Below are 27,098 nucleotides of genomic sequence, written 5' to 3' on the forward strand. Positions count from 1 at the left end.
CCCCAGCCAACCGGCACGAGCTCGCCGCCGTTGAGACCCTGCCGTTGCCTCTGAGCACTCGGCCTAGCCACTCGAGTAGCGTAGAAGACCGCCATGACCGATTTGTAGAGCCAAACATGATCCCATAGTGAAAGGACGACGCCGAGTTCTTCTACTCGAAAAACGCCGGCATCTAGCATACCGCTCACGCCACCACACTCCCTACCGCACGCACGCACACACGCATAGGCCCTAAACATGATCTTGAAATCAAAGCCAGTCCCACGCGCACACAAGGAGTCAAGAGGAGGGCGACGTCAAGCCAATCGGCTTGAGAACACCAGGCCGCGCCGATCTCCACTGCGACGCCGCCGTGTCAACCATAGTCCTCATCGTGGCCAGCCACCACCAGAGGCCGCCGGGGCAGCACAAGAGCACCGCTGTGCCCACAATGGCCTCGTGAAGCTCACACGCACCACCGAGTCGCCTCTCCGAGGCCATAGCCACCTCACCGCCGCTGCCATCATGCCCGTAAGACCGCCGCCGTGGCCGGCACTCTATGGGACCCCACACGCCACGTTAACCCCACCAATGAGGACGCCGAGGCTCGACGGAGCTTTCACCCACATCAATCGCGCACCAGCGCTGCTGGCGAGGCTCACCGGGCGCTCGCCGCCGGCGAGGACACTTCGGAGATACTGGGGAGACCTTTTCTCCCTGGCCACACATGCGTGTGCACCCGATTCACGAAGACCGCAACGGAGGACATGATGGGTGGACCAAGTCCACCGTGAACCACGTTCTGGTCCATAGACCAGCGCGCCCTGGTCCATGATGGACCAGGCAGTGTGGGTGCGCTGTGGACGCACCGGACCAAGCCCAAACAGGCAGCCCTGACTGGACACATGGCAATGCCACAGAGCAACCCATGGCGGGCCCGGCCTGGCCCAAACCGGCCCAACCTGAGCCCGCTAGAGCCTGTTTGAGACCCAGTCTGAGCTGACCGTTGATCGGTCAACGTTGACCATTGACCAGGGCCCACATGTCAGCGTCACAGCCGCAGGGTCCCACATGTCAGTAAACAGTGACCTGATGATGTCATGATGATGGCTTACTGACGTCATCAGTGGGACCTACCTGTCAGATCCGAAGCCCGGTGCTGACATCATGCTGACATCAGCATGCCACATGGACTAATCACAGCGTGACACGTGTCAGCCCAGGATTAATTCAGCCTTTTCCCATTTTCAGAAATGATTAAAACTTTGGAAATTCATAACTAATTCATACGACCTCAGAAAAATACGAAACCAGGACCAAAATTCATCTAAAATCGAGCTTTACGCAATGAACCCATGTTTGAGTGCATTTGGCTCTTTTGAATTTTCATTGCTTCTTTATGTTATTCTATAGACATCGCTAACACGACTATAATTCGATCGTATGTAGACTTGGAGGAGAACCAGACGGACGAGGAACGTGAGTACCATGAGGAGTATGGAGACGACTACACTGAAGGTGCCACATCCCACCAAATCTCGTAGCACCTATTACGCATGGCTAATATAGGACTGCTATTGCTTCACTTTACTGTTATAATCATACTATGATAGGACTTGCATGGTAGTATGCTTACTTATTGGCCTTTACCTTGACGCAACCTTACCCCTGCATACCCTGCTATTAGGCTAGACACACGCTTACTGCTATATTTCATTGCTTATACTTCTACTACGCTTATACTGCATTAAATGCGTGGTGGAAACTGGTGTTATCTGGACTATGGGGAGAGTGTTGCATGTGTGACTTGGGTGTGTGTAGGGTGAGGGTTGTGTCGACCAAATCAGAGTATACGATGAGCCTGGGGAAGTCTTGCCACCGGGTGCTACCTAGGCACCCCTGGAATGGATACCTGTGGTGGGTAAATGGTATTTGAGGTGGCCCTGGGTGTGAACCTATGATGGGAGGAGCCTAGGATGGAGGTGCTGTGGTGGCACGGTAAATGGAAACCCTGATGAAGATGTTCTGACTTGGTCATCCCTAAGGACTTACTAGTACTCAGATTCACCGGGAAGCCTTACATACCACTCGCTCTATATGGTGCGGGGTGGCCGGACTACTTGGTAGGATATTGCCACTACTGCTAGGTTGATAGCGGACAGTGTAAGGAGGTATGGGGCACGGAGGATTTTCCCCACACCCTTCCGAGACTTCATGGAGACCTTGTGGACCCAGCTCATGACTCACAGTTTCAGCCACCCCACACTAGACTTGGGGTGTACCAGGGCTGAATGGTAGAGTGGCATTATCCTAGGCTAGCAAGCAACCGGAATCAGCCTAGTTGACGATGGTCAGCGAAGAAGGCAGATCTTGTGGATATGTAAAACCTCTATAGAGTGTATGGTTGATCAATCGATACATGTGCCGACTTGTCGGCTATGGACCTTTCCTGGGTTTTGCTTAAACTAGATAATGAGATGAGTCCTTCTCTTCTTCCCCCATGAGAGAGTGTTGGTCATAGCCAGGGGCTACGGGCCTTGAGATAGTGCCGAGAGGGAGTTGGCCTGTCGACTGAGCGATGGTATGGTGATGGTGTGGAGATGGTGGTATATCGATCCTAGGATCGAAACCTGGCTCTAGAAAGGGAATGGGGTGGAATGTGTGTGGGAATGGTGTTAAAACTTGACTATATATTTGATATGCTAAAACATAGGAAACCCTAGCCTTATAGGTTCCTTTTGATTATATCCAACTTGCATAGTGTGGGAGTGGCCAATACAAATCGTACTGATAAATTTTGGCACACGGGTTCTGCTGAGGAGTATAGCTCCGAGGAGTTTGACAGTTGAGGGGTTCGTTCATACGCTCGAGTTTGGCAATCTTATCTTCAAGCTATTCTGAATGAATGCTACTTTTGATTCTGCCAATGCAGCGATGTAATAATTTATGTAATTCCGCACTTTATGTACTCTGATATTATCATTGTATGGATGTGGTATTCGACTGGAATTTGGGTAATATGATCTACAACGGTCATAATACGCATCGACTCTGTGGATTTCTCTTCGTCGAAATCAGGTCGCTTCAAGAGGGGCACCAAGAGCTCCTCCACCATATCCCATCATCTTCCTCCTCTATGATGAGGGGAAGGCTCCACCAACAGCGAGGCAACCTTAGGATTAGCACCAAGCTAACTCCCTACCAAATCTCTCTTTACACTCTGTTGTAATCCCCCGATTTTGGGTGCTCTTGAGTATAAGGATCATTAGATGTTGGGTGTAGGGCATTGATTGGCCCAAACAAGGTTAAACCATTGCGTCCTCTCTGTGATTCTTGTGTTCTTGAGTCCACCCGAAGCCACCAAAAACCCGTACTTTGACACCAACTTGAACAACTATGCTTGCCATGATTTTGACCCGGCGATCACTGGCTCGCCAGGTAGGGGGCAGTGTCAAGTGCGATTCAGGCTCTATGGTGGCTGAAGCCATCTGCCTTGCCGCCGGAGCAAGCGACACCACCCTAGACAGCGGTATCCACTTCCCTAGCGAGTTCTTCATCATAGCCAGTGCCTTCTCTCTAGGATAGGTCCTCAACTTTTGGAGCCTGGCCTACATCACCGATTACTATGGCAAACTTCATCTAATCAATGGGGACTCTGCTAGTGAGCAACGAGCTCCTGATGCCACCGCCATTGCTAGGCCTCCTTGAAGCAGATCTAGAGGTCCTGGCCTAGCAGATATAGCACGGTTTAGGTCTGCACCCCACCGTGTCGGACAGACACAGATGTTTTACATGCTGGCCAACAGTCCACCACTAGATCACCACCAGTGAGGTGCTCCCACCACGTAACCACTTCTGGTACTACATCCCAGACCTACCTCTCGAGATCTAGAACATGGCAGCATCCTTATAACTAGAGTTGGAGCACCTCATCAGCCGTGACACGTGAAGAAGCACCATCCTCTCTAGTGCCACGGGGACGGACATCCCCTCGCACGCACCTTCCTCGAGATCCTCTCGAGGAATGGCCTAAGTATGACTCCAATGACATCGACTACCCTGCCCCACCACACATGTGTTAGCGCATCAACGACGAGGTTCCCGGCGAGGAGGCACCTAAGCTCACACTGCCAGACCTGAGTTCCCATAGACACGCGAACTACCTTTAGGAGAAGGCGGATCGCTTGTGAGCTCAGCAAGTGGACCTCGAGGCCACCAATATAGAGATTGACCGCCAAAGGTAGGACTTTGCGTGGCAGCAAGCTGCGTAGCCTCCCATCAATGATGACGACGCACGCACGGGGGCTCCTAGCACCCTATGCTTCCCTCGAGCATCCTACAACATGGCGGCCACTGCTTGCTGGCTAGAGAACATCTCCGACATGGTAGACCCAAAGACCAATGAGTGCTTGCACAAGGCAAAGTGGCTTCTCCATGTTGCCCTCAAGTAGTAGGCCAAGAGTTTAGCCTCCTGGCATCATGCTACGCTCCCAAGGGGGACTGCTCTAATGCGCACACCGAACTGATGGGCAAAAGTGGTGGTGACTCCTCTGGCAGCAGCTTTGGCCATCTATGGACCAGGGGCACCAAGCCTCGACTAGAGCAAAGGCGTGAGCCTTCCCATTGGTGTCCTCCTATGCACCACTGGGTCAGCGATGACCATGACATCCATGACACCATTGAGGCCAGGTGCCATGCTCAAGTGCTAGTCGCGCACTCTTGACCGAAGGAATCAGGATCACTTTGGACCCTAGGTGTTTGGGGCAGCGATCCGGCAGCCCCCTACCCTAGGCGATTCCGTCCACCAACACACATCTCCAAGTATGATGGCAAGACCAACCCAAACTATTGGCTCAAGGACTACTTGCCTTACCATGGGAGCCGAGGGGTCCAATGATGACTTCACCATCTAGTACCTTCCCCTATTTCTATTGAGTTCAACTAGGGTTTGGCTCATGCAACTCGAGCCTGGCAGCATCGGCTGCTAGGGAGACCTCCGCTCCGTCTTCGTTGGACACTTCTAGGGTTCATACACTCGGCCCAAGAACTCATGGGACCTCCACAACTATAGGCAGAGGGCCAAGGAGACCCTCTAGGAGTACATCTAGCGCTTGTCCAAGAAGCACAACAAGCTCCCCAACATCACCAACGCTGACGTGATCAACACCTTCATCTATGGCATGACCTGCGAGGCACTCGTCCACGCGCTTGGCCATGAGACCCCATGCATGACATGGGAGCTATTGGACATCGCCACCCAGTACGCCATTGGTGAGGAGGCTATCTAGGCCAACTTTAGTGGTAAGGCCATGACCGCTGGCCACCTTAGTGGTTGAGATAGCTGCGATGACCCCGCTTTGTCCTAGCGCCGCCATGACAAGAGGAGCAAGGACCAAAAGCTCCACGGGAAGGCGATGGTGGTCATGGCTGACCATGCCACCAGACCTCAGCCCCACGGGCACGGCGCATGCCCCAAGCATTTCGAGAAGGTGCTCAAGGCCCCCTACCCATTCCATGGGGGACAGGTGAAGCACCTCCTAAAAGACTATGCCACCATTAGGGGCTACATCTGTGACACCCTCAGCCAGCGAACACCACCTCGGAGGATGACGCTAAGTTTCCTGAGGCTAATCATTGCCTCATGATCTTCGGGGGCTCCTAGGCATATGAATCCCGCCAATAGTGCCGCATCACCAAGCAAGAGGTGAATGCCGTCCACACCCTGGATGCCCCAACATGGCTTCGGTGGTCCTAGATGGCCATCACCTTTGACCAGGGGGACCACCCTGATCATGTTCCTCACTTGAGGCTCTACCCACTCATGGTTAGCCCGATTGTGGGCACCACATGCCTCACCAAGGTGTTGATAGATGCGGGCAGCGGCCTCAACATACTCTACACCAGCACCCTCAATAAGATGGGCATCCCACGGAGCAACCTTACACCCTAGCAAGGCACTATTCTATGGGATCATGCTAAGGAAGGAAGTCGTACCCCTCGGATGTATCCAGCTCAATGTCACGTTTAGCCAGCTAGACAATTTCTGCAAGGAGCCACTCACCTTCAAGATCATCAACTTCCTCATTGTCTATCATGCCCTCCTCGGTCGACCATGCTTTGCCAAGTTCATAACCATCCCTAACTACACCTACCTAAAGCTCAAGATGATTGGCCCAAAGGGGGTCATCACAGTCGAGGGCAGCTTCGAGCAAGCCAACTACTATGAGCAAAACTGCATCACCCAAGTGGCCATGCTCATCACCCCCTGTATTCCTGATGGCCCTGGCTGTGATGCAGGAAGTGCATTGATGGAGGGAGTAGCCAAGGCGGCGGCGGTGCTCAATAGACCAAGCATCAGCAAGGCGGCCAAGACTCCTAGCGATAGTGATGGCTTGGCTCACTCCTCCATCTAGGCGCTTGCCCCCCCAAAGGGGATGACCCAATTGAGGTGAGTTCCAAACTTTCCCCATGAGGGAAGACCATCGCCGAGCCTTCTACCCAGAAAAACTATCTCCTGAACCAGTACCCGCCTGCCGACCTCCTTAGCCGGCCCACCTCTCCAACAACAAAAACCAAGATAATTCCTATCCTCCTGACCTTCTTACTCTGCTCGTTCTTTGCCACTATCTCCTTCGTCCTGAGCTACTCTAGTAGATGCTCAGCTGTGCCCAAAGGTTAACCAAATTAATCACCTGTTGCCCTCTATGAAGGAGAACTACATTGAAAGGCCCCCAAGCAAGGCAAAGACCGGATGGACGAAGCAGGAGGAATAGGCGAAGGATCCACAAGGCGCTAATGGAACAGCCCTAGCAACCACGTTACCAACTATGTCCCCTATCCCTTCTCTTGTGTTCATTTCGTTTGTTTGTAGCCATCCCTGTCTCCCGATCCTTCATCGGATCATGCCACCTAGCCACAAGCCGGCGTGGGACCCCTCAGAAGGGGTGTCACTAAGGGTTCTAAGGCTGGCTCAAGGGGCATCAAGGCCGCTCAAGGAACCTAAAGTGTGAGGGGAACCGATGGTCGGCACCAGAGGCCTTAGCCAGATGCTCAGAAGCAAAACTAGCTGACCATCGCGTGATGTATGAGTACCGTCCTAGAGCCCATCATGGTGACCCATCGAGGGAGGCAGCAAGCCCCCGAGCACCGATAGATAGGCTCGAAAACTATACAAGTGGCTCGACTAGGAAATTGAGGATCTCCCCTCTAGGGGACATGACCGGGGCATGGACCGACTGTAAACCTAGGGTTCTCATGAACTTACCAATTAGTAGCACGGGCACTGGCAATCTTGGCCATCGAGGCCATCGTTATAATAGCCCATCCCAAAAAGGGACCTAAGTCTCCAAGCATGACTCATGAGCAGTGAGATTACACATGAAAGTAATTTCATTTCATTAATTGGGAATGACCAAATTACAATATAAGGCGACAAAAACTGCTTGGGGATGCAGAGTGCCGGTGTTGTGGCTGGTCGTCGAGGAAGTCCCACCAGTGACCGGCCATGCAAGTGACCTTACCATCCCCTGATGGGATGGCCTTCAGAGAGACTGAAGGGGAGATCAGGGGACCCAAGCCCCAAAGCTCAGTGGGCCATCCATGGAAGGGTCAGAGTGCACTATGAAGAGGTAGAGATCTCCCAGCTGTAGCTTGGAGATTAGCCCGACCTTAGCTGCCTGAGCCATCTGAAGAGCACAACGTCTAGCCCGACCATGAGCTTAGACAGATGACTAGGGGACTGAGGGCGGTGATGCGAAGCTTGGGTGCCTTCAAGCCCATAGGTGCCCAGAAGCCTATGGGTGTCACCGTGTTGTTCCCACATGCACAACGTCACCGCCCCCGCCGATGAGGTCGTGGGAGCAGCTCAAGAGGGAAGGTCAGCCGTCGCCCAACCGTGCTACGATGGGCGAGCACCAATGCCCCCACAAAAGGCCCTAGCCACGTGACTCCCTCAATCCTAAGCCATGGCTAGGGTCGTGCTAAAATCCTTCCAACCTCATGGGAGTGATCGACCTATGGAGGAAGCCAAGCTCACTCGGAGGGAAGTGTCGCACTTCATCATCGCCATGGTTGCTAGGAGTTGGATCTAAGAGGAAGAAGAGAAGGAGCAAGAGGGGGGATGGAAGGCATCGCATCCCTAGGGCCCCTCTTTATAGCCCCAGTCAATGCGCCAAGGGTGACTCTGAGCCCCTCGATCAGCCATTGATGGCTAAAGAGGCCTCAGGGTATTGGCCAGGCATCCCTTCAATGTTGGCAACACGCCTCAGATTGGTTGCAAGATGGTGGCCACGTAGCAAAGGCAGAGTTAGGAGGGCATTGATAATGAGTCAAGTCCCAACTGCACTTTCCACCAAGCACGCCGCCCACTCCATGCATGCCTCCTTGCAGGACTTGAGGAGATTCGACTCCCCTTGGGCCCACTAGCCACCATCAATAGCCCGGATCCACGCGCACCAAGTGCCATGGCTCCTCCTCTGCTAGATCCTTTCCACATGGCCTAATGTCCCATCTCCCAGATGAAGTGGGATAGCACGGGAGCGCACGCCTCAACTCCTAAGTCAGGCACAATGGCCCAGACGTCATCAAACTGCCTTCACAAAGCATCAGCGGATGGGACATGTGAAAGGTCCTAATATGGCTAGAGGGGGTGAATAGCCTATTTAAAATGCTACAAAGCACTAGAGCAATTGATTCGAACAACACATGGCTTAATGCAATTTTGGTCTATCTCTACAAGGGTTGCAAGCTACCTATCCCAACAATACTAGTTGCTATGATAACTAGGCACACAACAAGCTAGGTCACTACTTACTAAGCTAGTGTGCTCTCAAAGACTAACTAAAGAGCCACACTAACCAAACTAACAAGCTCTCAAAAGACTACCTACACTAAAGAGCTTGACAACTAGTTTGCAAGAATGTAAAGGAGTGAGTAGGGTGATTATACCGCCGTGTTGAGGAATGAACCAATCACAATATGAAGGCAACCAATCACCAGGAGAAATCCAATCACAAGAATGACACATGATTTTTCTCTTGAGGTTCACGTGCTAACCGGCACACTAGTCCCCATTGTGTTTACCAACACTTGGTGGTTCGGCGGCTAAGAGGCGTTGCATGAACCTCATCTAACAACTGGACATCGCAAGAAGCTACCCACAAGAGACATAGCTCAATGACATGAGCAATCCACTAGAGTTACCTTTTAACTCTCTGCCAGGGAAGGAACAAGACCCCTCACAATCACCGAAGCTATCCACGAACAATCACCAACACATGCCAAAGCTCCTCCACTGCTCCAAGCTGTCTAGGTGGCGGCAACCACCATGAGTAACAAGAAATCCGCAGCCACAATGATCCCCAAGTGCCACTAGATGCAATCACTCAAGCAAATACACTAGGAATCACTCACAATCACACTATGATCATGAATCAATGATGGAGATGAGTGGGAGGTGTTTGTTTAGGCTCACAAGGATGTCAAGTATGTCAAAGTGCCAAGAGATTAAGCCCCAAGCCAACCAACCCCTTTAAATAGAGCCCACAAGCTCGAAGAGCCATTGGCCCTCGCAGGTGTGACCGGACTCGTCTGACTAGAAGCACCCTAGCCTCTGGTCGCTAGCATCTCATCCATCAATGCCTGCCATGCGTCCCCTGTATGAACTAGAGTTATTCATCTCCAATGGTAACTAACTCGATCGCTCACGTTTTAAAGAGTGACTGGATGCGCCTGAGTAACTAATCAGACGCCGCGCTACTCAGGGTTCGGTCGAGTCCAGTAAGCACCTTGAGAGGGTTTTTGAGGACCGAACATGTCTGAACAGGGATGATTTGATGCACCCCAGAGTCCGATTAGCACTTTGCTTGTTTGCTCACACTCGTGATTCTGTTGCTAGCGTACATCACGTCTTGACCTGACTCATGCCCTACGCGTCTGGTCGCGCACTCACTCTTGTGTCCAGTCATGAGACTGAGCCTCGCCTCACTGCCACAACTGATAGAGACCTAGGGTTAGGCACCGGACGCACAAGACCACCCCAAAGCCAGCATCTGGTCTTACCCTAAGTCCTCCTTTTCTTTTTCTAAGTCCACAACCACTTCACCCTTGCTTCTATATTGCTAACCACAAACTATAGAACTTGTGTGCTCGTGTGTTAGCATTTTTCCAAGCAGTTTTCAAGGGTTAAATATTAGCACACTAGGTCCGTAATGCATATACAAGAATCATGTCACCTAGTGGAATTTGACAAACCACTTACCCAAAGAATTCCCCTCTTTATAGTATGGCTATTGATCCTAAATACACTCACACCCTTTATGGTGTCTTGAGTGCCAAGAACAAAAACCTAATTGATACCTTTGCCTTGATATCCTTGGTTTTTGTTTTTCTCTTTCTTCTTTTCCAAGTTGAAGCACTTGATCTTCAAGTTTGGTCTTTATCATCACCATGACCATCATCTAGCTCCACCACTTGGCATAGGACCATCCTTACGTGTCTACACATAGTACAAGGATTAGTCCCTATGTCTCATCAATTATCCATAAACAAACTAGGGCTTTCAACGTGCCTAGAAGCCACCACACCCACTGATAAGGAGGCCCCACAATGGCCTCACGGGCTACACTGGCTCCCCAGATGGAGCAACTCGACCCCCGATCGATGGGTGCTCGGGCGACACACCCCAAAACTGACCAACTTCCTAGAGTTGGTTTAGGATCCGCTGAGCGATGGACCCAATGAGGGCCCCCACCTAAGCTTGATGCGCTCCCTATGCCTCGACCTATGGTTGTAGAAGGTTGGCCCAAGAAGGCCATCCCAAGAGGATTAGGGCCTACTATTGGAGCCCCCAGAAGGTTGTGGTGCGCTGGGTGATCAGGTGGCCCCGAGCCAGAGCCCAAACGCTCTCAATCACTCAACCGACAGTAGGTCTCAACCAAAAGGAAGGGTGTCCCCAGGCCTAAAGTTGGTAACTCCCAGTCGAGTGGACTGAACCCTTGCTCTGGTCATAGACCTATGTGACATAAAAGTAGAGAAGGGGTCAGCACCACTACCACTTTGTGCCGGTAGCCAAGCTCCCCCATCACACTAAGGGAAATGGCCCCACATAGGGCAATGCACTCCCATCAACAAAAATCGTCCCTACCATGGCTAGTTCGGTCACCAAAAGATCAAATTTAGCCCTTCGTCGCCATCATGAATCAGGCCAAGTGAGGCCACGAAGGACTCAGGGGCTCCTAATGAGATCCTAACATATGGGTATGTTAAGCCTTGGGGTCAATGGTTTCTGACCAAAGGGACCCCTCGATTGACCCCCTCCGGGATCGCTCGGGGGCTATAGCCATCAGGTACCCTCACATGCACCCTCCAACAAAGAAACCTAACCAAGCCAGGGCATGGCTCAGCCCCCGCTCAGGACTTAGGGACTTGCCCAAGCCCTAGGCTCCCAATTAACGACACTCTCTAGCTTAGGCCTTGGCCCCTGCCAGGCTTATGATGCCAGCCAAGGCCCAGGTGGAAGAAGACAAGCCCTAAGATATTGAGGCTCAAGGGCTCCCATATGTTGCATTTCGAGCATGGCCTTGCCAGCCACTTTCGAAATAGGGTCACACACAGGGTGTGACACAAGAAGAACAAGCTTCCTTTGGCCTCCAAGGGTTGGGTGGCTCCCGGGCCCACGCAATAGCCCCTAGAGCCAACCTCCTTCACCACCAAGAAAACTCCAGAAGGTCCACCTAGGAGAGGCCGGTCCAAGCCGACATAGCCTAACACGCAGTGTCAAAACAGAGCGGCTAGATGACGCCCAAGGCTTCTTTGGCTCCACAACACCACCACGGGCCATAGAGTGCCGCTGCAAGACCCTCTTCGACTCTGATGCATGTAGACCATAGACTCACCTCCCCAAACCACCATATATCCAACCTATCTCATTATATAAGGGATAAGGTCGGACCTAGGGAAGGGAGGATGTGGCAGAACTTCCTAAGTTATAGGACCCACATGCACCTGTCACTGTCCAACGACCTCTGACGATTATGCATATGTTCCTGGTAACTTAAGAAGACTGTCGGGTGTCCTCGGGGAACCCCGAATCATCCACGATTTCCAAGCAGGAACCCATTACAGAGTCATTGTAGTATTACAACATTTATTCAAATATCTACATCAGAGTAAATTAGCGGAAGTCTTACAATAACTTAGTTTACAAACCAGTTGTTTCAAACTTTACAAACTAACTTCGATACAAATTACAAACCATAGTAGTAGTGGAGTGGCATTAATAACATAATACAAACACACAATATAAGTATCCTGCCCAAGGATCACACATTCACTTATCGTCATCGACCTGAACAACAATCATGCAGCACGATCCACAATAGACCTGCTCATGAGGCTCACCTACAACAAGGGTCAATGAACCCTGAGTACAAAAGTACTCAACAAGACTTAACTAGAATAAAAACTGAGAAGACTCAGGAATGCAGGCTCAGGGATTTAAGGTATGGCTTTAGCAATAGTCAAAGTTCTTTTGCGTAAAAGCTCTCTAACAAGATTCTTTATATCAACATTTTTATCTTCAAAAAGATCATATACAAAGCTGACATGATCCGTAATGAGATCATGAAACTTCATATCCAACACTTTCTCAAACCTTACTCAAATTCTATTTATTAACTACGATGATGAACAGTGAGTTGAGTCTCCATAACCGAGGAGCAACGATGATTCGAACCGATTAAAACCCAGCTGGGAATTCCAGACCACACGACATATGCAGGTCCCCGACCTACATATACCAACCTACCCTTAGGTCCCCTAAAACAAGAATGGGTCCATGCCACCCGAGAATACAGTACTCCACCAATCCAGCCCATTGCCACGTGGGTACACGCTATTCTCGCCATCTCTCCACTCCCAGTGCGCGAGTAGCCATTCTCGTAATAGAATAGCCGAGTTAAGGCTTACCGGAGTATGTGGTTAGTACTACAAAGTCTCACCTCATGCAATTCAACAACAGACGGACCTTAATCGACATAGGCGGAAAGAACCCGCTCACAAGACCTCCACGTCTTGTGGCTCTCACACACCGAGTCCGCCCGGTCTAGATTTATCACTCCACATGCTCATATCTCATGACAACCTAAATAACTGACCGTAACCAAAAAACTCTTTATATCACACAGGTGACAGGTAATCACCCGACCTTTATCTGTTTATGCATGGCTAAGCATAACTAAGCATTACGAATTTCAATTGGTAACAAGGTAGATATGGAAAAACAAGGTTGGTAATGCACCAATTAGGTTTTCACTTGACTCGTAATCACTTAATGTAGTATATAAAAGCAAAAGCGATAGAAATTTATAAAACACACGGTAGGTTTAAATGCATCTGGGTCTTGCCTTGGTTCATGGAAAAGTCAGGTTCCTGAGACGTTCCACAATTATCAAATCTGACCTCAATAGATGGATTAACTTCCTCCGCAACTTGATTAACTACCACGTGTTCACCTTCGTTCACTACACGTAGTAACAATGCCATGTTTAACATGATGCGGGATACAAAACATGATGCTTGATGACGGATGCGAAAGTTAAAAACTTGAATACAACTTTCCTTCGCGGTACAGTTAGAAATCAAGACTAACTAAACCTTTTTCATAACACTTATTTCAATTGCCAAGGATCATTACCAACTAATGACCCAAGGTCATCACTCAATCCAAAATTCAAACAAAACCTAAATCATTAAAGGTTACTATTTTCTTTTATGAATTAATTATTTAATTCAAAATTATGAAATAAATCAACTTGCTCCAATTGAGTTCAAAATTTTTGTAAAGGTTCATCACATGATAACTAAGTAGTAAATCAATTTTCATAATTTTTGGATAATTAATTAAGCCTAAAAAATCATGGAAACCCATTTATTAATTAATTGAGCAATTTTTATCACATTCAAAAAGTACTGAAAAACAACATTTCATATTTTTCCTAAATAATATACATTACAGAGAGGTCACACAAAAATTTTCATAATTTTTGGAGCTCTAATTAATTCTACACAAAAATAACAAAAGTATACACTATTCATTCATTTCTAAAAAAGAAAAATTCCATTTTCAAATCAAACCGTTCACTGACAAGGTGACCCCACATGTCATCCCCGACCTCCCGCGCTGACCAAAGTGATAGCGGCTTTGACCGGCGATTTCTCGCCACCGATGAGACCAGCGGCGACAGCGAAGACACCCACATGACCCCTACATCCCTACGCATCGATTGGTGGCACAAACAAGACCAACCACGGCTAGGACCGAGCACGACACCGGCCATGGCGGCCAAGATGGCGCGGCTGCGCTACGCCAGTGACGTGAGACCGGTAGAGCTTAAACAAATGGCCCAGGAAGCACCAGGAGCTCACCCCAAACGCGTTGGAGTCAAAGTCCGAGCCGGATGATCAACGGAGGCGCTGGTCGACGTTCACAACAACCATGGCGGAGCAAGCAACGACGACGGTGATGTCCCGATGACTGCGGTGGACAAAATGGTCAATCAACTAGGCATGAAGCACCATGGCATCATGGCGAAGCTGAAACAAGATCGAGCAAGGACAATTACGCACCGTGGAGCACTGGCCACGGTGAGGCGAACGCGACTGGCGATGCTGCTGGCCGCGAGGAAGAAAAGCGATGAACGACGGTTCCCAGCAGAATCAAGCTACAATGGTTGGTTGGCTGGGTGCGTAAGGAACAAGCGGAGCTATGGCAAGCTTAGCCAAGGATGGGAACGCGCGACGGCGATGGCACAGCTCAACGGAGCAGCGGCGGTGGCGACGGGAAAATAGAGGAGGAGAAACCGCGAAGAACGACAGCGATGAAGGCCTTATAATGCGGCTCAGAAGCAAAAAGAAGCCATGCAGGAGCCTTCCCCGCACCAACGTGAAGCCGAAGACGGCCACGGGCGCACCTGGAACCCAGAAGAAGATCACCGGCGGTGAGGTGGCTTCCACGGTCACTGTTCAACTTATTTACCAAAATGCCACTTGATTTAAAACCCAAATTACTCCCAAATTTATGTAACAACTCAAAAATCTCCAAAAATAAAAGTTGTTCAAAATTTAAAGTTCTACAACTTTGCTTTTATAACAACCACCTAATTCGGTTTACATTTTGAAATGCAAGTTTAAATTCAAAAAGGGAACATTTCAAGAATTTACGCCTTTTCAAATTACTTCAAATTTTTCATAACAACTTTGAAAACTCCAAAAACAAACTTTGTATAACTTGACAAGCTCTACACTTTTGCTTTTAGGCTCAACCCCAAAATGTGCTTAGATTTTGAATTTGGTTTTCAGGGTAGGATTTAAATACTAAAAAACAGGGTTTTCGTAAATTCAATTCACTACAAAGATTTTTAACTCAATTCAAGCTATACAAGTCAACACATATAACATAAAGGTAAACTTGTTTTAGTGAATGCACATCAAAATTTTCACTAAGATCAAATGATTTGCAATGCATATGATGACATGCCCTGTTTTAGGGTTTTAAAAACACCCGAGGTGTTACAATCCTTCCCCCTAAAAGAAATCTCATCCCGAGATTCAAAGTCATAGAGTAAGTAATGGAAAAGGAAATGTGTCGAGCGAACACATACAAAATCTGTCCATAAAACAGCTAAGGTCTCTTTACAAAACACAATTTGTAACGACCGAGCTCAACTAACATTACTCTATATCGACGCAAGAAACTCCGAAAACTTTTCTAACAAGTAATCTTCGGATTCCCAAGTAGCTTCTTTGGAATGTTGATTCCATTGTATCTTGTAGAACTTGATTGTCCTCCTTCGAGTGACACGATCTTTCTGATCTAGAACTCGGATAGGATATTCAGAATAGGTCAAATCAGGTTCAAGTTCCATTCCTTCAACCTCAACATTCTGCTTAGGCACTCGGAGACACTTCTTCAATTGAGAAACAAGGAACACATCATGTACAGCTGAGAGATGTTCTGGTAATTTCAAGCGATATGCCACTTTTCCATACCTCTCTAAAATTTGAAATGGTCCAATATAACGAGGTGCCAACTTGCCTTTAACACCAAAACGGGTAACTCCTTTTATTGATGATACCTTTAGATATACAAAATCTCCCTTGTTAAACACCAATGGTCTACGTCGTTTATCTGCATAACTCTTTTGTTGGGACTGAGCTATCTTCAAATTACTTTGTATTTACCTAACCTTGTCTTCTGTTTCTTTCACAAGGTCAACTCCAAAGAACCTTCTTTCCCCGGGTTCAGGACCAACTCAGCGACGTTCTGCATCTATGACCATAGAGTGTTTCAAATGGAGCCATTCTAATGCTCTCTTGATAACTATTATTGTATGAGAACTCAGCCAAAGGCAAACATTCATCCCAATTATTGGAATAGTTAAGAACACAACATCTTAACATATCTTCCATTACTTGATTGACCCTTTTAGTCTGACCATCAGTCTGTGGGTGATAAGCTGTACTATACAGGAGTTTCGTACCCATCGAAGCATGCAATTGTTTCCAAAAGCTAGAGACAAACTATGTACCCCTATCTGACACTATGGTCTTTGGTACTCCATGTAGGCTCATGATTCTTGCTAAATACATCTTGGCATATTGGATAGTAGGATATATACTCTTGACTGGAAGAAAATGTGCTAACTTAGTTAGTCAATCTACAATAACCCATATTGAATCAAAACCTTTAGATGTCTTGAGTAGACCAATGATAAAGTCCATACTAATATCCTCCCACTTCCAAGCTCAAATAGGTAATGGCTGTAACTCTCCAGCATACCTCAAATGTATAGCTTTCACCTTTTGACAAGTATCACACCGTGCTATATACCGGGCAATTTCTATCTTCATTTTGGTCCACCAAAATCTTTGTTTCAAATCATGGTACATCTTATTACTTCTCGGATGAATAGATAACCTAGTAGCATGTGCCTCTTTAAGAATTGACTATCGCAACTCAGGAACCTTTGATACCACTAAGCGATTCTTGAATCATAACACATCTTCGTCATCTACTTTGAAGCATTCCGCTTTCCCATTCCTGATTCTTTCTTTGATATGGGCTATACCCTTGTTTTCTTTCGGAGCAGCAATAATCTGGTCTCGAATAGTGGCTTCAACAGTTACATTAGTCAAACTACCTTGTTGAATTACCTCTATACTCAACTTTTCCATCTCTTGGCATAAAGTCAAACCCATTGTTTTTACTGTCAGACAATTACAATAACTTTTACGACTAAGTGCATCAGCAACCACATTTGCTTTTCTAGGGTGGTAATGTACCTCCAAGTCATAATCTTTAATCAATTCTAACCATCTTCTCTGTCACATGTTCAATTTTGATTGAATAAAGATATACTTTAAACTCTTGTGATATGTATAAATATGGCATGTATTACCAAGCAGGTAATGCCGCCAAATCTTCAGAGCATGGACAACTGCTGCTTACTCCAAATCATGAGTTAGATAATGTTCTTCATGTGGCTTAAGTTGTCTGGAAGCATGGGCAATGACTCGGCCTTCTTGCATCAATACACATCCAATACCAATACCCAAAGCATCACAATAAACGTCAAATGACTTCTCGATATCAGGTTGGGCTAATACTGGTGCAGTGGTTAACAGTCTCTTCAAAGTCTGGAAAGCTTCTTCACAATCAGATGACCAGACAAACTTGGCTTGGTTCTTCAACAACCTAGTGATGGACTTGGATACTCCAGAGAAATCTAGAATAAAACGATGGTAATACCCCGCCATTCCTAGAAAACTCCGAACCTGATGAATAGTGGTTGGCGGTTTCTAATCAAGCACATCCTTAACTTTGCTTGGATCAACAGCAACTCCTTCAGCTGACAAAACATGTCCTAAAAACTATACTTCCTTTAGCCAAAAGTCACACTTACTGAACTTGGCATAAAGCTAATGTTCTCTCAAGCGGGTCAGAACAATTCTGAGATGTTCCGCATGTTCCTTCTTGTTCTTGGAATATACTAGAATGTCATCAATAAACACCACTACAAACTTGTCTAGCTCAGGCATGAATACAGAATTCATCAGATACAAGAAATGAGCTGGAGCATTTGTCAAACCAAAAGACATTACCAAGTATTCATATAATCCATATCTTGTGGTAAATGCCATTTTGGGAATATCTTCAGGCTTAATCTTGATTTGGTGATAACCTGACCTCAAATCAATCTTGGAGAAAACTTTGGCTCCGGCTAGTTGATCAAAAAGCAAGTCTATCCGAGGTAAGGGATACTTATTCTTAATAGTCACTTCATTCAACGGACGATAGTCAACACACAACCTCAGGGTCTCATCTTTCTTTTTCACTAAAATTGCAGGACATCCCCAAGGTGATGAACTAGGTTGAATAAACCCTTTCTCAATCAACTCTTGCAACTGAGTCTTCAACTTGGCTAATTCCTTGGGAGGCATCCTATAAGCTCTCCGAGAGATCGGAGCTATTCCAGGTTTTAACTCTATGTTAAACTGAACATCCCTATCAGGTGGTAGACCGGATAAATCCTCAGGAAAAACATCAGGGAATTCACAAACTACTGGGATATCTCTAATCTCCTTGACAAAAGTTGCACAAACTCTTTCCACTGATCTCCTCAAGGTTGGAAGTTGGATAAGAAGCTGAGAATTACTATTAGGCAAACTCACCCTTAATGTCCTATTCAAAGCATCTATAATAGCCTTATACTGATACATCCAATTCATTCCCAAGATCACATCTATATCTTGATCCTTGAGAATAATCATGGTAGTGGAAAAAATATGCCCACCCAGGTTTATGGGTACCTGGTATACCATTTCCTTAGTACACAGACGTCCCCCGGGCGACTATATAAAGAAATTTTCCTTTGTTTCCCCAATTGGAATTTCATGCTTTACGACAAAGGTTCTATTGATGAATGAATGAGATGCACCAGAATCAAAAAGCATAACAGCAGGGTGATCGGCGACAGGAAGCATACCCATCATCACTGGCTCCCCTTCCGAAATTTCCCCAGCTTGAATATAGAACACCCGTCCTGTTTTCCTCTCATCTTTGCCCTTCTGAGCATTCTGATTGTTGTTCTTGTTATGTGCTTGACCCTATTATTGATTGGCAGGGGCCTTCTGATAATTTGGATTAGACTGCTTAGGATATGGACATTCCTAGGGAGAAATGATCGGACCTTCCACAATTGTAACATGGATAACTGTGACCCTGGGGTGTTGGAGTAGGGACCCTAGAAGCATTGGTCTATTGTGGATTCTGATAAGTTATAGCAGGACAGACATTTGATTGTTGCCCGGCTTGGAACTACGGTGGACGATAAGGAGGACGATAATGGTTGACTGGATGATAGATTATCTTTTGCCTCTTTTGATTTCCACCAAAAGATCCAAATGGCCCACTCTTTTTCTTCTTGATCTCCTTATGCTACCGATACTTTTCCTCAGAAGCAATTGCAATATTTACTGCCTCATGATAAGTAACATTGGTATAGGTAGTCATCATTGTCTGTAGTTTAGTATTCAAACCTCGCATAAACCATTTCTTTTTCTTAGCATCTGTGTTGACATGTTCAGATGCATACTGTGATAGGTGATTGAATCTACCCACATATTGCATAATCGTTTGATCCCCTTGCTTCAAAGCAAGGAACTCATCCAGCTTCATGGCCATAACTCCCTCTGGGATATAATGGGCTCAGAAGGCACTACAGAACTCAGCCCAAGTTATTGGAATGCCAGCTGGTTGCATAGCCACTAGATTTGCCCACCAAGCACCTGCTGCACCTCTAAGTTGCTGGGCGGCAAACACAGGTTTCTGCATCTCCGTGCATGGAATAAGATCAAATTTCTGCTCCATGGTCCGAAGCCAATCATCAACCTCCAGTGGTTCATCGGCCTTGGTGAACACTAGTGGTCTTGTATCTATAAAATCAACATACATAGCCTCCTGCCTATTATGATTGTGGCCATGGTTTCCTTGCACCATATTCTGATTACTCTGGGATATCTCTCGAAGCAATCAGTCATTTTCAACAGTCACATTGACAAGGGCGGCGATAGCATCAGCTAGATTTGGTGGAACTGGTGGTGGATCAGGAATACCATCTTCATCTTGTGAAGTACCAGGAATATGCGAGCCCTGTGTACGACGCATCTGTTCATAACAAACCAAACTTTACTCACAAGCCTTTATTAAACGATAAAAGAGCTTACTACAACGCATTACATTGGTTCACTTATTTAAGCACAAGCCCGCACCTAAACAAGACTACTTAACTTAACTAGATCTCACTATTTTACAACTCTACTCTTCTCCACGACCACATCAAACCTCGTGATCGGTATCCATTCCAGAAACATTTCCGCCTTCATTATCACTTTCATCTACCATCACTAATTCTTTCGGATCTTCTTCTTCCTCCTCTTCAAGTTCATCATTATTAGCAATGATGACACCCGCGTCCATTGCATCAGCTTGAGGTTCATGATTTGGATCCAGGAGATTGCTCAGCCTATGGACTTCTTCATGTAGATTAGTATTATATTCTTCTAAATCTTCTACATAAAATTCTTGCTCATGAGCTCTAGCTCTAGCTACATCTTCCCTATGCCAAGCTTCATTCCTTCCTTCCACCATACGAACTAACATACGTTCGCAGTTCTAATGAGTGGTGGTGAGACACCTCAATCTATCCCGTAACTCTCCCACATGGATGGCATCCACAGCCCTATCTCTAGTAGCCTGAGCTAACTCTACTATAAGCCTCTGTATCTCTGCCTAGGGATCAGGCCTAGAGCTGCTACTGCTAGCACCATCATTCCTAGGGGCAAGCTGGTGACGAGGAATCCCTTTAGGTCCAATGGACTTACGGGGCATTATCTTGGTACGAGCCATACTATAGGAAGCAAGATTAATCCAAATAAGACAATCTGATCAAAGTCTAAAGAGCAGCCAGGATGGATTACATAACTCAACCCAGACTCACTACCCAACCTAGACTCAGAGGTGAAGGAAGTAACAAGTGAATTAATCATGATGCATGAATCATTCTTACGAACAAAAACATCAAAGCTTATAAGGCACATAAACAACAGTTGTTTTTATATAGGGCATAATAAGATTACTACTCCATCACACAAAGCCTTTTTAATCAAATAAGGAATGGTGAGAATGAAATAAGATAAGTCAGAAGCAATTTGGACCAAATTAACAAGTTAAATAAATTTATCCCAAATCATTTTGAAGTTTTTGTAAAACAATACAACAAAGACTTTGTAACGATCGCTCTGATACCATTCTGTGGTAGAACTTCCTAAGTTATAGGACCCACATGCACCTGTCACTGTCCAATGACCTCTAATGACTATGCATATGTTCCTGGTAACTTAAGAAGACTGTCGGGTGTCCTCGAGGAACCCCGAATCATCCACGATTTCCGAGCAGGAACCCATTACAGAGTCATTGTAGTATTACAACATTTATTCAAATATCTACATCAGGGTAAATTAGCGGAAGTCTTACAATAACTTAGTTTACAAACCAGTTGTTTCAAACTTTACAAACTAACTTCGATACATATTACAAACCATAGTTGATGAGGACATCGCCACGCTAGGACACACCGACGCCATGGTCTTCCCCAAGTTCCAATTCGTTCCCAACTCAGCTGCCATGTCGTCCTCGGATTCAGCAGACACGTCGTCACTGTTTCGGTCATAACTTCCTCATACGACATCGAAACGGACCGTTCTTGGATGCGTTGGAAAGGGGACGACGACGCCGTCGTTTTGGATCTGGTCCCAGCTCCAGAAGGTCCGTGGATCATTCTGTGTGCCCATGGCAAGGTGCTGCGTCACCTATTTGGGCCAACTTGGGCATGTATCGTGTCGGGCCTTAAGCCCAAGTTGTGGGCGCCCAACCCCTGGCCGTCCCCAACCCTAGGTCGAGTCTTAGACTATAAACACAGCCGCCGCTGCTGCTACACAATTGGGTTTTGTTTAGAGTTTAGTTTTCCATCGAGAAACTGAATCGTTCATTGTAACTGTGGTGACAAATCCTTTTACAGTGATCCAGGGCCCCCGTTCTTGATCTCCTCCACTGTGTCGATTAGTCCTTTGGAACCGAGTTCTTGAATCCTCTATTGATATTCGCGTCATTCATATTTGCAATTTTAGATTACGTGTTTTACCTTCTTGCTTGTGCTCTTCGATTTGCTTACAGGAAAAGCCTTCTTGGCGAGGTCAATCAAGTTATGCTTGGTTGATAACCAACGGAGCAGTGGTGTAACGGTTGCAGGGTTCGAATCGTGTCTGATTTGAAGCCGGATCGCCAACGTCGAGATCTCCACAAATCGAACTTACCGGCTACCTCTCGGAAGATCGGGATGAGGACATCGCCACGCTGGACACACCGACGCCATGATCTTCTCCAAGTTCCAATTCATTCCCAACTCAGCTGCCACGTCGTCCTCGGATTCAGCAGACACGTCGTCACTGTTTCGGTCATAACTTCCTCATACGACATCGAAACGGGCCGTTCTTGGATGCGTTGGAAAGGGGACGACGACGCCGTCGTTTTGGATCTGGTCCCAGCTCCAGAAGGTCCGTGGATCATTCTGTGTGACCACGGCAAGGTGCTGCGTCACCTATTTGGGCCAACTTGGCCATGTATCATGTCGGGCCTTAAGCCCAAGTTGTGGGCGCCCAACCCCTAGCCATCCCCAACCCTAGGTCGAGTCTTAGACTATAAACACAGCCGCTGCCGCTGCTACACAATTGGGTTTTGTTTAGAGTTTAGTTTTCCATCGAGAAACTGAATCGTTCATTGTAACTGTGGTGACAAATCCTTTTACAGTGATCCAGGGCCCCCGTTCTTGATCTCCTCCACTGTGTCGATTAGTCCTTTGGAACCGAGTTCTTGAATCCTCTATTGATATTCGCGTCATTCATATTTGCAATTTCAGATTGCGTGTTTTACCTTCTTGCTTGTGCTCTTCGATTCGCTTACAGGAAAAGCCTTCTTGGCGAGGTCAATCAAGTTGTGCTTGGTTGATAACCAACGGAGCAGTGGTGTAACAGTTGCAGGGTTCGAATCATGTCTAATTTGAAGCCGGATCGCCAACATCGAGATCTCCACAAATCGAACTTACCGGCTACCTCTTGGAAGATCGGGCCTGTACTCATACCAATTGATGAGTACAGGCCCGATCTTCCGAGAGGTAGCCAGTAAGTTCGATTTGTGGAGATCTCGACGTTGGCGATCCGGCTTCAAATCAGACACGATTCGAACCCTGCAACCGTTACACCACTGCTCCGTTGGTTATCAACCAAGCACTACTTGATTGACCTCGCCAAGATGGCTTTTCCTGCAAGCGAATCGAAGAGCACAAGCAAGAAGGTAAAACACGCAATCTAAAATTGCAAATATGAATGACGCGAATATCAATAGAGGATTCAAGAACTTGGTTCCAAAGGACTAATCGACACAGTGGAGGAGATCAAGAACGGGGGCCCTGGATCACTGTAAAAGGATTTGTCACCACAGTTACAATGAACGATTCAGTTTCTCGATGGAAAACTAAACTCTAAACAAAACCCAATTGTGTAGCAGCAGCGGCGGCTGTGTTTATAGTCTAAGACTCGACCTAGGGTTGGGGACGGCCAGGGGTTGGGCGCCCACAACTTGGGCTTAAGGCCCGACACGATACATGGCCAAGTTGGCCCAAATAGGTGATGCAGCACCTTGCCGTGGGCACACAGAATGATCCACGGACCTTCTGGAGCTGGGACCAGATCCAAAACGACGGCGTCGTCGTCCCCTTTCCAACGCATCCAAGAACGGCCCGTTTCGATGTCGTATGAGGAAGTTATGGCCGAAACAGTGACGACATGTCTGCTAAATCCGAGGACGACGTGGCAGCTGAGTTGGGAACGAATTGGAACTTGGGGAAGACCATGGCGTCGGTGTGTCCAGCGTGGCGATGTCCTCATCAATAGTAGTAGTGGAGTGGCATTAATAACATAATACAAACACATAATATAAGTATCATGCCCAAGGATCACACATTCACTTATCGTCATCGACCTGAACAACAGTCATGCAGCATGGTCCACAACAGACCTGCTCATGAGGCTCACCTGCAACAAGGGTCAACGAACCCTGAGTACAAAAGTACTCAACAAGACTTAACTGGAATAAAAACTGAGAAGACTCAGGAATGCAGGCTTAGGGATTCAAGGTATGGCTTTAGCAATAGTCAAAGTTCTTTTGCGTAAAAGCTCTCTAACAAGATTCTTTATATCAACATTTTTATCTTCAAAAAGATCATATACAAAGCTGACATGATCCATAATGAGATCATGATACTTCATATCCAACACTTTCTCAAACCTTACTCAAATTCTATTTATTAACTACGATGATGAACAGTGAGTTGAGTCTCCATAACTGAGGAGCAACGATGATTCAAACCGATTAAAACCTAGCTGGGAATTCCAGACCACATGACATATGCAGGTCCCCAACCTACATATAGCAACCTACCCTCAGGTCCCCTAAAACAAGAACAGGTCTGTGCCACCCGAGAATACAGTACTCCACCAATCTAGCCCATTGCCACGTGGGTACACGCTATTCTCGCCATCTCTCCACTCCCAGTGCGCGAGTAGCCATTCTCGTAATAGAATAGCCAAGTTAAGGCTTACCGGAGTATGTGGTTAGTACTACAAAGTCTCACCTCATGCAATTCAACAACGGACGGACCTTAATCGACACAGGCGGAAAGAACCCGCTCACAAGACCTCCACGTCTTGTGGCTCTCACACACCGAGTCCGCCCGGTCTAGATTTATCACTCCACATGCTCATATCTCATGACAACCTGAATAACCAGCCGTAACCAAAAACCTCTTTATATCACACAGGTGACAGGTAATCACCCGACCTTTATCTGTCTATGCATGGCTAAGCATAACTAAGCATTACGAATTTAAACTGGTAACAAGGTAGATATGGAAAACAAGGTTGGTAATGCACCAATTAGGTTTTCACTTGACTCATAATCACTTAATGCAGTATATAAAAGCAAAAGCGATAGAAATTTATAAAACACAAGGTAGGTTTAAATGCATCCGGGGCTTGCCTTAGTTCACGGAAAAGTCAGGTTCCTAAGACGTTCCACAATTATCAAATCCGACCTCAACAGACGGATTAACTTCCTCCGCAACTTGATTAACTATCACGTGTTCACCTTCGTTCACTACACGTAGTAACAATGCCATGTTTAACATGATGCGGGATACAAAACATGATGCTTGATGATGGATGCGAAAGTTAAAAACTTGAATACAACTTTCCTTCGCGGTACGGTTACAAATCAAGACTAACTAAACCTTTTTCATAACACTTATTTCAATTGCCAAGGATCATTACCAACTAATGACCCAAGGTCATCACTCAATCCAAAATTCAAACAAAACCTAAATCATTAAAGGTTACTATTTGCTTTTATGAATTAATTATTTAATTCAAAATTATGAAATAAATCAACTTGTTCCAATTGAGCTCACAATTTTTGTAAAGGTTCATCACATGATAACTAGTTTCATAATTTTTGGATAATTAATTAAGCCTAGAAAAATCATGGAAACCCATTTATTAATTAATTGAGCAATTTTTATCACATTCAAAAAGTATAGACAAACAACATTTCATATTTTTCCTAAATAATATACATCACACAGAGGTCACACAAAAAGTTTCATAATTTTTGGAGCTCTAATTAATTCTACACAAAAATAACAAAAGTATACACTATTCATTCATTTCTGAAAAAGAAAAATTCCATTTTCAAATCAAACCGCTCACTGACAAGGTGACCCCACCTGTCATCCCCGACCTCCCGCACTGACCACGGCGACAGCGGCTTTGACCGGTGATTTCTTGCCGCCGATGAGACCAACGGCGACGGCGAAGACACCCACATGACCCCTACATCCCTACGCGTCAATTGGTGGCACAAACAAGACCAACCACGGCTAGGACCGAGCACGACACCGGCCATGGCGGCCACGATGGCGCGGCTGCGCTACGCCAGCTGACGTGAGACTGGTAGAGCTTAAACAAATGGCCTAGGAAGCACCAGGAGCTCACCCCAAACGCGTTGGAGTCAAAGTCCGAGCCGGATGATCAACGGAGGCGCTGGTCGACGTTCACAGCAACCACAGCGGAGCAAGCAACGACAACGGCGATGTCTCGGTGACTGCGGTGGACAAAATGGTCAATCATCCGGGCACGAAGCACCACAGCATCATGGCAAAGCTGAAACAAGACCGAGCAAGGACAATTACGCACCGTGGAGCACTGGCCACGGTGAGGCGAACGCGACGGCGATGCTGCCGGCTGCGAGGAAGAAAAGCGATGAACGGCGGTTCCCGGTGGAATCAAGCTGCAATGGTTGGTTGGCTGGGTGCGTAAGGAACAAGCGAAGCTGTGGCAAGCTTAGCCGAGGATGGGAACACGCGATGGCGACGGCACAGCTCAACGGAGCAGCGGCGGTGGTGACGGGAAAACAGAGGAGGAGAAACGGCAAAGAACGACGGCGACAAAGGCCTTATAACGTGGCTCAGAAGCAAAAAGAAGCCACGTAGGAGCCTTCCCCGCGCCAGCGCAAAGCCAAAGACGGCCACGGGCGCTCCTGGAAACCAGAAGAAGATCGCCGGCGGTGAGGTGGCTTCCACGGTCACTGTTCAACTTATTTATCAAAATGCCACTCGATTTAAAACCCAAATTACTCCCAAATTTATGTAACAACTCAAAAATCTCCAAAAATAAAAGTTGTTCAAAATTTAAAGTTCTACAACTTTGCTTTTATAACCACCACCTAATTCGGTCTACATTTTGAAATGCAAGTTTAAATTAAAAAAGGGGACATTTCAAGAATTTACACCTTTTCAAATTACTTCAAATTTTTCATAACAACTTTGAAAACTACAAAAACAAACTTTGTATAACTTGACAAGCTCTACACTTTTGCTTTTAGGCTCAACCCC

Source organism: Miscanthus floridulus, chromosome 12 (assembly GCF_019320115.1).
Source record: "Miscanthus floridulus cultivar M001 chromosome 12, ASM1932011v1, whole genome shotgun sequence".
Classification (NCBI taxonomy): domain Eukaryota; kingdom Viridiplantae; phylum Streptophyta; class Magnoliopsida; order Poales; family Poaceae; genus Miscanthus; species Miscanthus floridulus.